A 15,017-nucleotide genomic window follows, 5' to 3' on the forward strand; every position below is an offset into this window, starting at 1 on the left:
AGACTGATCAGGGAATCTCAGGCCATCCATTTCTAGCCATATAAAATAACACGAGGACCTTATAGCGAATTGCCACTCGTTCTATATCGTCTTTATGTGATCAGTTCATGCATTTACGTACGTACTCTTCTATTATTACTCTTTATTTTTTCTTCTCAATCTCTTGAATTTGTTGCAAGAAAATAGAAAAACTACTTCGTAAAAACAGTAAATAGAAAAGCTACATATTGTCGGTTTCAATTATGATTGGCTCTCACAGATTATCCAAGCAAATGAGCCTTTTTGTACAACAAACTTACGGGGTGTTTGGCACTGATGCCTTCTTAATTTTTTATGAGGGTTCTGTTTCATCAAGAATCAGGAATGTAAACGGTTAACCCCTGCTTTTTATTTCTTGATAACACATACAGAATCTATTTTGTAGAGAGATGTATTTTGATTGGGTGTTTAAAGTGTTTTGGTTTTATTTTTATAATATTTTGGTTATGACAACAATGTTTCTTGATAACACATAAAACTTACTTTTGTGATTCAAGATTGTCAAGGTGATTCAAGAAGAAACATTCTTCAAATGATTGAAGAAAAGACAAAAATAAAATGTAAATTCACATTATATAATCAGATTCGTCAAATCAGATTTTGAGTCTTTTATCTGTATATATTATAAAAATAAATAAAAGCCCCCAATATTCACTGATAGAATTTAATGTAAATACAGTAAGAAAAAAAGAAAAACTGATTATTACAATCAAACCTCTAGTCCAATTAAAATATCTACTTATAAAATAAAGATTAATTAAAACATGGTTAATATCTTTATAATAAGAAGACAAAAATATCATTATTTCATACCACGAAAAAGGCATAAGGGACAAAAGGATCATTAATTTAGGGTATTGATGACTGACTGGTAAGGAGTCTGGATGTATGGAAACTGTTTTATAAGCTGGGCATTTTTTTGTTTTAAGGATTTATCTTCTTTTTTGCAGTTAAAATACCCTTGTAAACAATGAATTTTCAAAGACAAATCCATAAAATAAGGGATGCCAAATGCAGCCTCAACTAGTTAGTCCAAATCATGAATCCAAGTTGCCTTCCTAAAACTATATTTTAATATTTTCTGGTGGAGAGGTGAGCCTTGCTATCCCAAAGGATTAATTATGATATGATGTACTCTTAATAATTCAACAAGTAAAATATTTCATCATCATCTAAATCTTATTCCAATCATATAGCATCGGCTACATAAAACTTATTTTGTCTTTTAAACCATGCGTTTTTTGGTTTTTTCATAATCCTTTTAACCCTTTCAACTTGTTATAACTATTAATAGTCTTCTATATATGTGACTAAATCATCTTAATCTACTTTCATTTCTTTTAGGCTATATTTGATTTGACGGAAAATCGTATTTTCATTAGAATTTACAGGGGGTTGTGATTGGTCAAAAATTCAAAACCCACCTGACTCATTATTACTTTTAGGATGCCGGTTGTTGGTTGCAAGTTTTTCTAATACCATGCATTTCTGACATTATAGTCCAACACTTCATTTTCTCATTTATTGAAACTATTTCTATATATGTTCCTCTAAATGACTTCATTTCTATCTTGAGGTTTCTAGTTTTTCCACTTTGAAAGTGATCTGTATGTCCTGATGTCTAAACAGCTAGTGGGTTCAACAATTAATTTGAACATAGTACATTTGCCACTGGGTGCATACAAAAATGTTGTCATCGATGAATTAATTGTAATCAACCAGACTATTATTATTATTGAGTTCGACTATGATATCAAAAAGACTTAATATCCAAAAATACATTTGACCAATCAACTGTAATCATAAATATGGTATCAAAATTTATAATTAGGCTTTAATTGGTCAAAATTATTTTTATACCATATCTTTTCTGTATTCCATTATTATTATTATTATTATTATTATTATTATTATTATTATTATTATTATTATTTTTATTATTATTAAAAGGGAAATAAAACCATTCCAGAAAAGTTCTTAATCCATGTAGAAGTATCCCAATTCAAAATATTTTCCTTATTTTTTTAATAATTTAATGTAATGTTGTTGGAGAAAGAAGATAGATTGAGATGGGAGTGGGTGGATTGGTGAACGTACGTTGGAAATCAGTGTGCGGAAAACAAAACCAGATTTAGTCCACAAAAAAATTGAAGTAGGTACTTGCTTCCAAAGAGAGAAAGGGACAAAGAAGATAAGAGATATGACAGACACAAAGATGATGGTTTGGTTTTTAGAAGATTAATATCATGCATTTAATTATATACATTATTTATTATATGCACCTATAAATTAAGCTGATATATGTACCAGAGGTGTATCCATTTCATTACTGCCGTATAACTTAGCTCTGTACTTTAGGCTCAGTTTGGAACGAATACAAATATAAATGTGCACAGTACAAATTCATACAAAATAAATGAATAATATAAAATATAAACTTTTACACTCTACATATTTGCATTTATACTCCTTCAAAACTAAGCCTTACAATTTGCTCGATCAGGGTGGCCCATTAGTTTATATCTTCTGCCATCCACATCCATTCCCACAACGGTTGATGCTGCCTCTTCAATCTTCTCTCACACTAATTAAAGTAAGAACGAATCTAGGTCAGATTTGTTTATCAAAAAAAATAATGATACTATTTGCAAGTTTTTTTAGAAATATTTTTTGGCAGTTTAAATGACTAAAAGACATATTGAACTTTTGGGGACTGTTTGGTAACTGGTACAGTCTATTGAGCTTTTAAAAATATGTTTAGAAAGTAGAAACCATCTATAATGTGGAAAAACCAGAAATCTTCATTTAAATTTTATCGAAATTTAGTTTTTATCATTTTGGGTCTTTCTGTATGTGTATCTTTTTATCTAGGGCTTCTAGGAGATAAGGGCAACTTTTTGCCCTGAATATCAATACAAAGTTATATTTTTATAAAATAATTAAAATAGGGTAATTTTTTTAGAAAAATATCAAAAAAGGCATTAATACTGTTCATTGTCTTCCTTTGCTGCTCTCTCAAGAGGAAGACGATGGAATGATATTTTTGCCATGAATAAGGGCAGTGGTTGAAGGTTGTTGTAGCGGTTGAAGGTTTTCTTGCTAAGGTGACATGAAAAATAGGTGTAGTCGATGAGTATCTGTGCGGGAGTTGGTATCCAATACTGGGTATCCACACCTACAACAATATTTTTGTCTCCCACCATATCGTTTGGTTTTGTGTACGTGGAGCAACTTGAACTATTAGGTAGCCCAATGTATAAGTGTAACGCTACGGTGATGCCATTCCCATCTTCATTGTCGGCCGCCTCATGATTTTCATCTACCGCTAGTGTGACTAGCCGAAGCGAGCAGCTAAGTAATGGTAGAGGCCTTTGTAGAGTTTTGGGTTGTATTATTTGTGTTTGGACAGAGAGCACAAGACTCATTATCCTTAGCAAAAGAGTTAGCCATGGGATTTGAGTCATCACGACAATCTACAGAAGACTCCATGTTTAATACTTTAATTCTGATCTGACGTATCTCTTTCTACACTACTCTTCATAGACTACACTTGTCTCGAAATCTCGGCATATATGTTTGCATAAACTAAAGATCGCAATGAAAGTACAGGAAAAATTGCAGCGTTTCAATATTATTATAGAACCCTCAAACGAATACAAGATCAATGGCCCACTGCTCTCAAACGAATTGGGATTGCTGTAAAATATTTTCTTGGGTGACAAAAGAAAAGGAAGACAATGAACACAAAGTCACTGCCCTTATTCAGGGCAAAAATATCATTCTATTGTCTTCCTCTTGACAGAGCAGCAAAGGAAGACAATGAACAGTATAAATTCCCTTTTTTGATATTTTTCTAAAAAAGTTACTTATTTTAATTTTTATAAAAATATTACTTTTTATTGATATTCAGGACAAAAAGTTGCCTTTATGTGCTAGAAACCCTTTTATCTTTCCAGCTTCTAATTACCAAATAAAAGAAAAAAAAAAGAACGATTTTCAATTTTTCGAGATTGTCAAATCCAAAATATCGCACAATCTCGAAAGCTCGAGTTCAGCTCGTTTTATATTTTATAAAAATATTTAAAAAAAATATTTTATAAAAATAAAAATTAAATATAATTTTTTTATTTTATATTTAAAAATTTAAGAATTATAATAATTAATAATTATAATATTTATATATATTTTCGAGCCGACTCACAAGCCTCTAATAGGCTCGAACTCAGCTGAAACTAAGCTAAGCCGAACTTTTCACGAGCCGAACTCAAGCAACTCATGAAAAGCTCGATTCATTACCACCCCTAATCCCGTTATACATTTGAGCGTAAGCCTAACTAGGTCATGACACCAACCAATTGGGTTTGGAGGTGTCGATCAATTCGTTATCGTCTGTGTCTTATAATTTGTCAGGTGCAGGTTGCAATTTGAAACGTCGATTTACAAGCGCAAAATTGCAGATGGTTAGCACATCAAAAAGTGGTCCATCATGGACCGCAACTTTATTGTGCCATCGGGCCCCATCACTGACTACATGTACTTGTATAAGCCGGATCTGCTCTACACATACAGCTAATGACTTTGCTGTACATCAATGATCGCCATCAAGTATGGTTTTCGTATGTGTACGTGTGACCCTTGTTATTAAATGTTAATAATGGAGAAGTACGAATTTGTCCGATGAAAATTTCTGATCTCTATTAAAAATTTATATTCTATGCATTAATGTCCCTTGTATAAATTCCTATTTTTTTATATTTTTCTAAAAAAGTTACTTATTTTAATTATTTTATAAAAATATTACTTTTTATTGATATTCAGGACAAAAAGTTGCTGTGTTAGAAACCCTTTTATCTTTCCAGCTTCTGATTACCAAATAAAAGAAAAAAAAAAGAACGATTTTCAATTTTTCGAGATTGTCAAATCCAAAAGATTGCACAATCTCGAAAACTTGAGTTCAGCTCGTTTTATATTTTATAAAAATATTTAAAAAAAATATTTTATAAAAATAAAAATTAAATATAATTTTTTTATTTTATATTTAAAAAATTAAGAATTATAATATTTATATATATTTTCGAACCGACTCACAAGCCTCTAGTAGGCTCGAACTGAGCTGAAACCAAGCCGAGCCAAACTTTTCACGAGCCGAACTCAAACAACTCATAAAAAGCTTGATTCATTACCACCCTTAATCCCGTTATACATTTGAGCGTAAGCCTAACTAGGTCATGACACCAACCAATTGGGTTTGCAGGTGTCGATCAATTCGTTATCGTCTGTGTCTTATAATTTGTCAGGTGCAAGTTGCAATTTGAAACGTCGATTTACAAGCGCAAAATTGCAAATGGTTAGGACATCAAAAAGTGGTCCATCATGGACCGCAACTTTATTGTGCCATCGGGCCCCATCACTGACTACATGTACTTGTATAAGCCGGATCTGCTCTACACATACAGTTAATGACTTTGCTGTACATCAATGATCGCCATCAAGTATGGTCTTCGTATGTGTATGTGTGACCCTTGTTATTAAATGTTAATAATGGAGAAGTACGAATTTGTCCGATGAAAATTTGAGTTATAAGTCAATAATTTATATTCTATGCATTAATGTCCGCCTGTCAATTGGCATTAATTCTGATTTGATACTTACCTCAACAGTATTTTGAGTCTAGGGCTGGTCGGTCATTCTCCTGTTAATTATTTATATTTACTTTGTTTTTTGTATTTTTTTTATTTCTTTATCCAACGATTTCCTTCTATTGTTGTTTTGGATCTCAAATAATAAATTAGTTTCAAAAACCCATAGATAGAATAGCATTGGCCAAATGAAAGATCAGCCCATAGTATCTTAGAAGATCACACAACCCAAGGCCTAGTTTAATCTTTTGCCAAAATTAGGAAATTAATAAATAATGATATATCCATGTAATACCATGCATTCTTTTTGTTAAAAAACCTATATAAATTTCCAAAATTTAGCATGTGTGGAAACATAATTGTGGGGTTATAAAAGTTAGGGATGCAAATGGATTGGACGGATTTGAATTAGGGTATATTTGAATACAATCCGATATTGTTCATGTCGGACCTGATAGGCCCCGATTTGAATTCAAATCCTATTGGTAAGTTTGATCTTCGCATCTGATCCAATCTGATTTGTTTTCTTTAAAAATTAATAAATTATTAAAATAAAAATAAAATATACCAATTTAAATAAAAAAATAATAAAAAACTTAAATACTTTTTAATTATTTTCATCATATAAATACATATTTTTATAAAAAATAAATAATATAACATATTTATAAAAATATAATATAAATAATATATTTATAAATAAATAACATATATTGAATCGAATATTCTCGAATCAAATAGGGGGTGATCCAAATTTAACCAAATAAAATCGGATCACCCGATCCATTTGCAGCCCTAATAAAAGTAGCCAATTGTTCACCAATTTGCCAACCTACAAAAATATTGAAAAGGAAATAAAAGCACCGATGGAAATATCCAAAACTAGTATAGCCCGTTCCCTAAATCCATTATCCGGATTTACTCCTCACATACTGCACCTCACAGCCCTTTCGGTGTTCATTAACATTAGGGTTGTTCATAAGAAGGCCCAACCCGACCAAACCGACCAACCCGGACTGATCCAACTTGAGTCGGTCGGGTTTTCATCAGCACGGGTCGATTTCGAGTTGTGCAAATTCCTAAACCGATGATTCGGGCCGGTTTTGGTTTTCACACAAGAAAATCGAAACCGACCCAAACCAAACCGATTTAGCTCAAATATGAAGTTCCAAAGCCCATTAGTCCACCTAGTTTTTGAATGGTTGCAAGAAACTTTGGATTAGTGAATAGTGATTAATGAACAACTTTTGTAATTAAATTTTCATTTAAATTTTATCATAGGAGATGGCTGAAATGATGTTCAATTTATGACTATTTTTAAAATTAGCAAGATTTTATCACAGGGATGAACTTAGAACCGAAACCGACCGAAACCGACCCAACCCGACTCAAACCAACCAGGTCGGTTTTGCTTAACACTGGGTCGGTTTTGGTTTCTATGTCAGGTAACCCGACCAGGTCGGGTTGATTGGAAAAATTGCAGTAAACCGACCCAACCCGACCCGTTAACAACCCTAATTAACATCTCATGTACTTGATTTTATCATTCATGACAAGATGTTCCGAATAAATAGATGTAATGTGTTGTGAGATTGATGTAAGCCACGCTCTATTAAATTTGGTCCCTTGTTATTAAAATAATATCCACAGTCTGTAAACTATTTCCAACTGAGTCCGGATCTCCTACCCACAAGAACTCTACCACGTTTACCCGTATAATATCACATCTATACATACATAGGAAACATCTCTTCCTCCTACATAGTATTATGCATGGAGAGATGTTTTAAGGTAATGTGTTGTGTGTAAACATGGCAGCATGGTTTTTAAAACCGACCTGGAGACTGAACCAGTCAGGGGTTCAGTTATCGGATTGAATGGTTCAACCGTTCGAACCGAATGATCGGCCCATTCTGACAAAAAAATAAAAAAATTTAAAAAATAAAAAACAGTCAAAACCATTTAAATGTTTCAAACAGTTAACTGCCCGAGTCAACGGTTTGCTGACCAAAATCAACGGTTTTTTGAGAAAATCCAATTTTAAGGAAAATAGAACCGATCACCTGACAAGTTCCCGGTTTTTCCAGTCTAACCGTCCAGTCTGTTCCGATTTTGAAAGCATGCGTGGCAGAGTTCTTGTGGGCAAGAGATTTGGAATCATCCCAACAATTAGCCAATTATCTTAATATGGAAAGAAAACGGAAGAATTGCATTACGTAGTGCTAGCTTTATATTAAGTTTTAGGAATTAATAAATTAGGCCTTGTAGATGTGGTTTCTTTCTCTTATTGTAGCAAAAACTTGGGGGTTTGGTGGATAGAAATATCTGACAATCAAAGAAGCTCAATAAAGGAAAGTTAATCAGAAAAAATAATTGGTTTTCAGATATGAAAAAATAGAAATGAATTTTTTTCTTTGACAAAAAAGCAAAGACTTATATTATCAGCCAGCTGATTATACTATCTATTTAATTACATTCTATCAGGGTCAAGCTTGTGTGGTTGGAAAGGCAGAATATATTCTAAAGTTTATTCCAATATTTGATCAAAGAGATCAGAAAGAAAATAGTGGAGCTAAAGAAAAATGATGATTACCTAGCTAGTGTTGGGCAAAGAAGAGTACAACTGACTCCAACACCTATGAAACACAGACTAATCAGCCATGAAAATAAATCCAAAACATCATTAATTTGAACCAATTTGTAATTCTCATAGTAAATTTCATTGCAATCACATCATCCACATATTGAGTGGGCTTACACTGAGTGGTATTATCATAAATATTGCTAGTATGATTTTTCGGAAAAGTGATATATCCTTCTGGTAGACCTCCAAAAGTTTAACATATTCTTTCAGGAGGGGTAGTCGACTTCCTTGAGTGCCTACTTTGACACCCCATAGACCAACATTCCTTGCAGGGTGGCCCTGGTTAATAGCCAGCATGGTTCCTCATGGGCACACATATGCTCATGGGGATAATGCATTGATTGTCATTGCTCAATTCACATGAAGGGGAGGCTTTACACGTGGGCGTAGCCTAAACATGTTCATACACCTTGCCAACCTTGTGTCTAAACTAACCGAGCTATCTCGTTGTTCACATCGCACAAATGTGTTCATGGCTTAGTGGTTGCCTACATGCATTATAGGCATATTCCTCCTTTGACACATAAGAGGCGCCTCCCATGGATTGGCAAGAACCAAGATAGAGCCCTGGCCATGCGCCGTGAAGTCATAATCTAGTGCCACTGACCTTGGTGGAGAAATTCAACAAGCTGACACATGACCCTTATACACAAAAGGCTTATCCTAACTAGAACTGTTCATGGGCCGGGCCAAGCCGAGTTTGGGCTGGCTTTGTATATGTATTAATAGAATACACTTAGGCTTGAGCCTGAGAGCGGCCCAACCATCGGGCCTGAGTCTTGAGCCCGAGTCCAACCCTCATATAAAGCCCGAAGCCCGGACCCAAGCCCGAGCCTGATCGAAAATTTGAAAATAGAATTTTTTTTCTTTTTTTATTCAATAAAAAGTGTTTTATTTATATTAAAAACCTTTAAAACTCAAAAATAATAAATATCTCACTATTACTTGGAAAAAAAAGAGAAGAAAAACAAAGAAAAAATATTATAATATATTAAATAAAATATATTTTTATTATTTAATATATAGTATCAAGTCGGGCTTGAACTTGGCTGGTCCAAAAAAAAAATCGAGCCCGATGCTTTAGGCCCGAGTCCAATCCCACAGGCCTAAAATTATGACCAAGCCCAACTTAATAACGGTCCAGGCTAGGCCAACCTGTCGGGCTACCCGGCCCATGAACAAGCCTAATCCTAACCACACATGTACTAGACGCCTCTGTTGCCAAATCTAACCCGGTGACAATAAGGAGGAGAGAGCAAAGTATTTTGCTTGAAAAGGTTTGTGAAGAATTAAAATTATGGTATCCCAAAGGAAAATTAAAAAGGTAGGTGGCCATGATTTTAAATGAAAGCTCCCACTCAGTCAAAAAGAATATTGACTACAAATATTCTTTGAACTCACAAAACCCATGCATGATAACGTGTTGTGCAGAAAGCTTTCAAACAGCCAAAGTTTTTCCGAAGGCGAGGGCTTATATATGACATCTTAATACCTCCACCCATTCACTTTCTCAATGACGAGAGTTATCTAATTAAGAAGGATGTGGAGACATGAATTCTTATATCCAATAGATAGGACAATAAGCACACTTGTTTCTAATTAATTCCTATTTGAAAGAAATCATTGACATAGTTATATACATTGCTTCATATAATTAAATTTGAAACTTGTATTTCAACTTGATTAGCAGCTTGGAAAATTCACTCTTAAAGTATTTGATGTAAACTCTGAAATAGCTAATGGTTGTAAACGTGATCAAATAGTGGATCGAGGCCCGTGGCTTTTCGAAAATGATCTCATCATTATGCAAAAAGGTGAACCAACAAGAGCCCTACAGATTACGTTCTAGATCGTGCAGATTTCTGGGTGCATCTATATGGCTTCCCTGTTGAGTACCTCTCAGCAAATGCAGTAAAAAAGGTTGCATCGGAGATAGGTAAACCTTATGAACCCGATCCGAAGGATATCCTGAAGTGGAGTCAATTTGCTAGAGTTAAAGTTTCAATCAATAATTTTGATTAGCTAGTGCAAGAAGTTCCTTTTAGTCTGTTAAATGGTGAAACAATTTCTATTGGCGTTCAATACAAACGTCTCCCTAGATTCTGTGTTTTTTGTGCTAGAATTGGACATGAAGCAGTGGGTTGTAAAATAAAACATAGGTTGCAGGTTGCAGGTTGCAATTGAAGATTGTTCTAACCAAGAAATAAAAGCTAAATTTGAAGCGATTTTGGTGGATAAAATATCCAAGGACTTACGAGCTCAGAATCAGCCCCACCCTGCAGCTGGCCAAAAGAGACAAGACCTTTCATCAGGCCCCCCTACATCGGATTCTCACCGGAATCCGAGCAGCATCTTACCGGAAGGGACATTGAATCCGAACGATTTGGAATTAACCACTGAAGCTCGAGCACTCCCCTTGGATGGCGGAATTTCTGCCGATGAAATCGGAGGCAATCTTGCCAATGTTGGCAACGCATCTTCAGTGCCGCCTTCCCTGTCAGGAAAACATGGTGGGTCCCACCCCAATCCTTTCAGAGATGACTCCACAAATTCAGGCTCGTCTCATTTAATCAATTTAAGTTATTCCAATCTTTCCCCTTCAACTTCTAATCCTACTGTTACGGGGGTTAATTCCACGTGCATGGATCAAATTATGAAGGAGCAATTACTTTTGGACCATCCAGCTCAAGTCTCCTTTAAGTCAAATGTGCCAAAAAATTCCGAGAAGTCAAGGCCTATTGATCCGGATCCTAGTGGTTCTCATAAGGAAGGCAGGCCCCACTATTCATCTTCTTCTTTGAATGCACCCAATCAATCGGATAGAACTATGATGCAATATGAGTATTCTTCAGTCCACACAAGAAAGAGTCCTACTTCTTGCACAAAAAGAAGAGCTTTGGAACCTGTAGAAGAACAACCGGTTTCAAAAATACAACGAACTCAGTGCAGTAGCAATATATGTACCGCTCGTCACAAGGTGAAAATCTTGGCTCGTTCCTCTGGCACTGAAAATGACATATCTTCTTTCTTGACTACAAGGGTGGAGGAGGTGCACCCAAATCATTCCCCCACCTCCCCATGAAGCTGCACTCTTGGAACTTCCAGGGGATGGGAAGCCCCTGTGCAGTTTGCCACATTTGAAATCTCCTCGCCAGCACTAAGCCTGATATTATTTTCTTATATGAAACAAAGGCTAGTGAACAAAAAACAAGGAACTTAATGTCTATTCTTGGTGCAGCAATATTAATCTTCAAATTTTGAGCTCTAGCCGCAATCTCATCATTGCAAGGATCGATGATCCCATTGGAAGAGGGTAGTGGGATCTTCTATGTGCCTATGGTTTCCCCAACAGAGAAGATAGATCTAAGCTCTGGGATTTTATCAGTTCTTACCATGCTTCTTCAACAATTCCCTGGGCTTTAATTGGAGACCTGAATGCCATTATGAATGACAAAGAAAAAAAGGATGGTCACCAAATTTCTATCAGAAATACAAGAGAATTTAACTCTCTCACTCAGAACTATGGTTTACTAGATCTTGGCTTTCATGGTCCAGCCTACACTTGGACGAATAGAAGATCTGCCCATCTACTCGTTAGAGAAAGGTTGGATAGGATATTAGTGCAACCTCTTTGGCTAGAACTATATCCGAAAACAATGGTCAAGCATCTCCTTGCTGTTGGTAGTGACCACATCCCTATTATCTCTAGTTTGGTGGGTTTCCACAAGAAGTTTAAACCCACAAGACGTTTCAAATTATTCTGAGAATCTTGTTCAAGCTTGGAATTCTAGTGATGGTTCTTTCATTACCAAGCGCAGTCAAAGTAAAAGCAAGCTATGGCTTTGGTATTCGTCTAAACTGAATTTTAAAGCTAAGATCAAGGATTTAACTCACCAAATTGAAGATTTACAATGCAGCCCTTCTTCTCCATGGACTATTGCTAAAGAAACTAAGCTAAGAAAAGAGCTCGAAGAATGGTATAACAGGGAGGAACTCTATTGGAAGCAAAGAGCAAAATGCAACTGGTTAAATTATGGAGATCGCAACACCCGTTACTTCCATATTTCAGCTACAAATCGGAAGCGCAAGAGTGGTATATATTGGCTCAAGGACTCTCATGGTTAGTGGTGCTCTGACCCAGAGGTAATTGAGGCCTCATTAATTAATTATTTTAAATTCATCTTTACTTCTGTTAATCCGGCTTTTGATGATCTGAACGAACATTTGATAATGCCTTGCATCACTGATCATGAGAACTCGATGTTGTGCACTCCACCTCTTAACCTGGAAATCCAACAAACCCTTTTCAGTATGAACCCACTAAAGGCTATTGGCCCCGATGGCCTACATGCTCTTTTCTTTCAGAATGGTTGGAATGTTGTGGGGGTGGACTTTTGTCATTTCATTCGCACTTTATTTGTTGAACCTTCTCGCATTGCATCCATTAGTGATACTTGGATTGCTCTTATTCTAAAGAAAGGAAAGGTGGAAACTACAAGTGATTTCCATCCAACTGGACTTTCAAATATAACATACAAAGTTATGGCAAAATTGATTGCAAACCGCCTTAAGCCTCTTCTGCAGAAAATTATCTCTCCACTTCAAAATGCTTTCTTACCTGGGAGACAGATAATTGATACTGTTGTGGTAGCTCGTGAACTTATTCATTCCATGAATAGAAGCAATTGCTGAGAAGGTTTCTTTCTATTGAAGGTGGATCTGTCAAAGGCCTACAATCGGGTGGAGTGGCCGTTCCTCATTCAGTGTTTGAATCTATTGGGTTTTTCTGAATTTGTTTGCAAATTAATTAAGGCTTGCATTGCCTCTAGCTCTATGAACATCTTGATTAATGGAAAGCCAAGCTATGGTTTCCCTCCTGAAAGGGGCTTAAGACAGGGCTGTCCACTTTCACCCTATCTTTTCATCATATATTTGGAAGTTCTTTCTCGAATGGTATCTAATGCCTTGGAGACTGGCACGTTAAAAGGCTTCAGATTCGTCTGGTCAAATGTGAAAATCAACCACTTGATGTTCACTGATGATTTATTATTAGTGGGAAGAGCTGAAATTGAAGAAGTCCAGCACTTGAATGCCATTTTAAAAAAAATTCTGTGATTGGACAGGTCAAGTGATTAACCTTGAGAAATCATCTATTTTTTTCAGCAAAAATACACCTTTATTTATACAAAACTCAATTAAGAATTTGTTGGTGTTGCTGATATGAAAAAGGAAGATACCTACCTTGGTGGTCCACTCATCGGAGTTAGTAGAAAATTCTCTTCTTGGCAGTTTTTGTTGGACAAAGTTAAAGCTAAATTCAAAGGCTGGAAGATGGGGGTTCTCTCTCATAAAGGAAGATCTACTCTCATTAAATCTACCCTTACCTCAATGCCTATTTACCACATGCTATCTTACTCTCTTCCCTCAACCATTTGTAAGGATTTAACTAGCATCTGCAGAGACTTCTGGTGGGGTTGTCTCATGGGAAAAAACCTCTTTACCTCAAGGCTTGGAGTTCTTTTTTTACTTCTCAGTGAGAAAGGTGGTCTAGGCTTCAAACATTTTGGCTTGGTCAACAAAGCACTCAAAATGAAGATTGCTTGGCGTTTCTTAAAGGAAAATAATTCTTTGTGGGCCCAGGTTCTCCATGCACAATATCTTCTAAATGGTTCTTTCTAGCGTCAGAAGAAAAAATATAGTGATTCACCTCTTTGGACTGCTATTCTTGATTGCAGAAATGACTTAATTAAATGGTGTAAGTGAATTATCTGTAGCAGGTGGAATGTTAACATTTTTTCTGATCCTTGGCTGCCAAATGGTCTTATTGACAAACCTGCAACTTGAAACCAGCCCATAAACATGGTGGCTACTCTTATAGATCAGAACTCTCATAATTGGAGTAATGATGTGCATACACAGGGTTTCAATGAGGAGACTATTAATTTTGAGAACTAGTATGCCTTCTACTTCTCATTCCCATGGGGATACCCTGGTTTGAACTTTAACTCCCCATGGTAACTACACCTGTAATTCGGGATACAAACTTATTTCCAATTCTCCAGAATCTTCACACTCTATGTGGGTTTGTCCAGGACTGAGCTGGAAATCTTTTTGGAAGATAAAATTCATCCTACCTAGAATAAAAACCTTTGTTTGGCATTGTTGCAAAGGAGCCCTTCCTGTATCTGCTAACCTTGCCAAGAAATCGAATCACATTGATCCCACTTGCAGACTTTGCCATGAAGACCCTGAAACTTTGGACCACTTATTTTTCTACTGCCTAGCAATTCAACCAATTTGGTTTGCCTTGTCCATGGGTTTGTGAGTCAACATTTGCAATGATCAAGGTATTTTTTTCTAGTTAGAGGAATGGAGGAAAATGGATAACATTATTGAAGAGGAGTCCGACCTCTCCCTATTTACTAGAGGCACTATTCTTATGTGGTATATTTGGAAGGTTAGATGTCAAACCTATTTTAATGGGAAGCCATTTACTCATTCAGCTGTTCTCGTTCCCTATAATGCCCACCATGGAGACTTGGTGAAAATGTGTGAAAGACCTTTGTTGACCCAGCTAGAAAACTTGGGATTTGCTCCTCCTTCTCTTCAAAGAACCTCATCAGTTTGGATCAAACCTTCACATCTGCACATTAAAATCAATACTAATGGAGCATGGTCTCCAACAAAAGTTGTAG

This window comes from Nelumbo nucifera, chromosome 1, assembly GCF_055504915.1.
Source record: "Nelumbo nucifera cultivar China Antique chromosome 1, China Antique-T2T, whole genome shotgun sequence".
NCBI classification, from domain to species: Eukaryota; Viridiplantae; Streptophyta; class Magnoliopsida; order Proteales; family Nelumbonaceae; genus Nelumbo; species Nelumbo nucifera.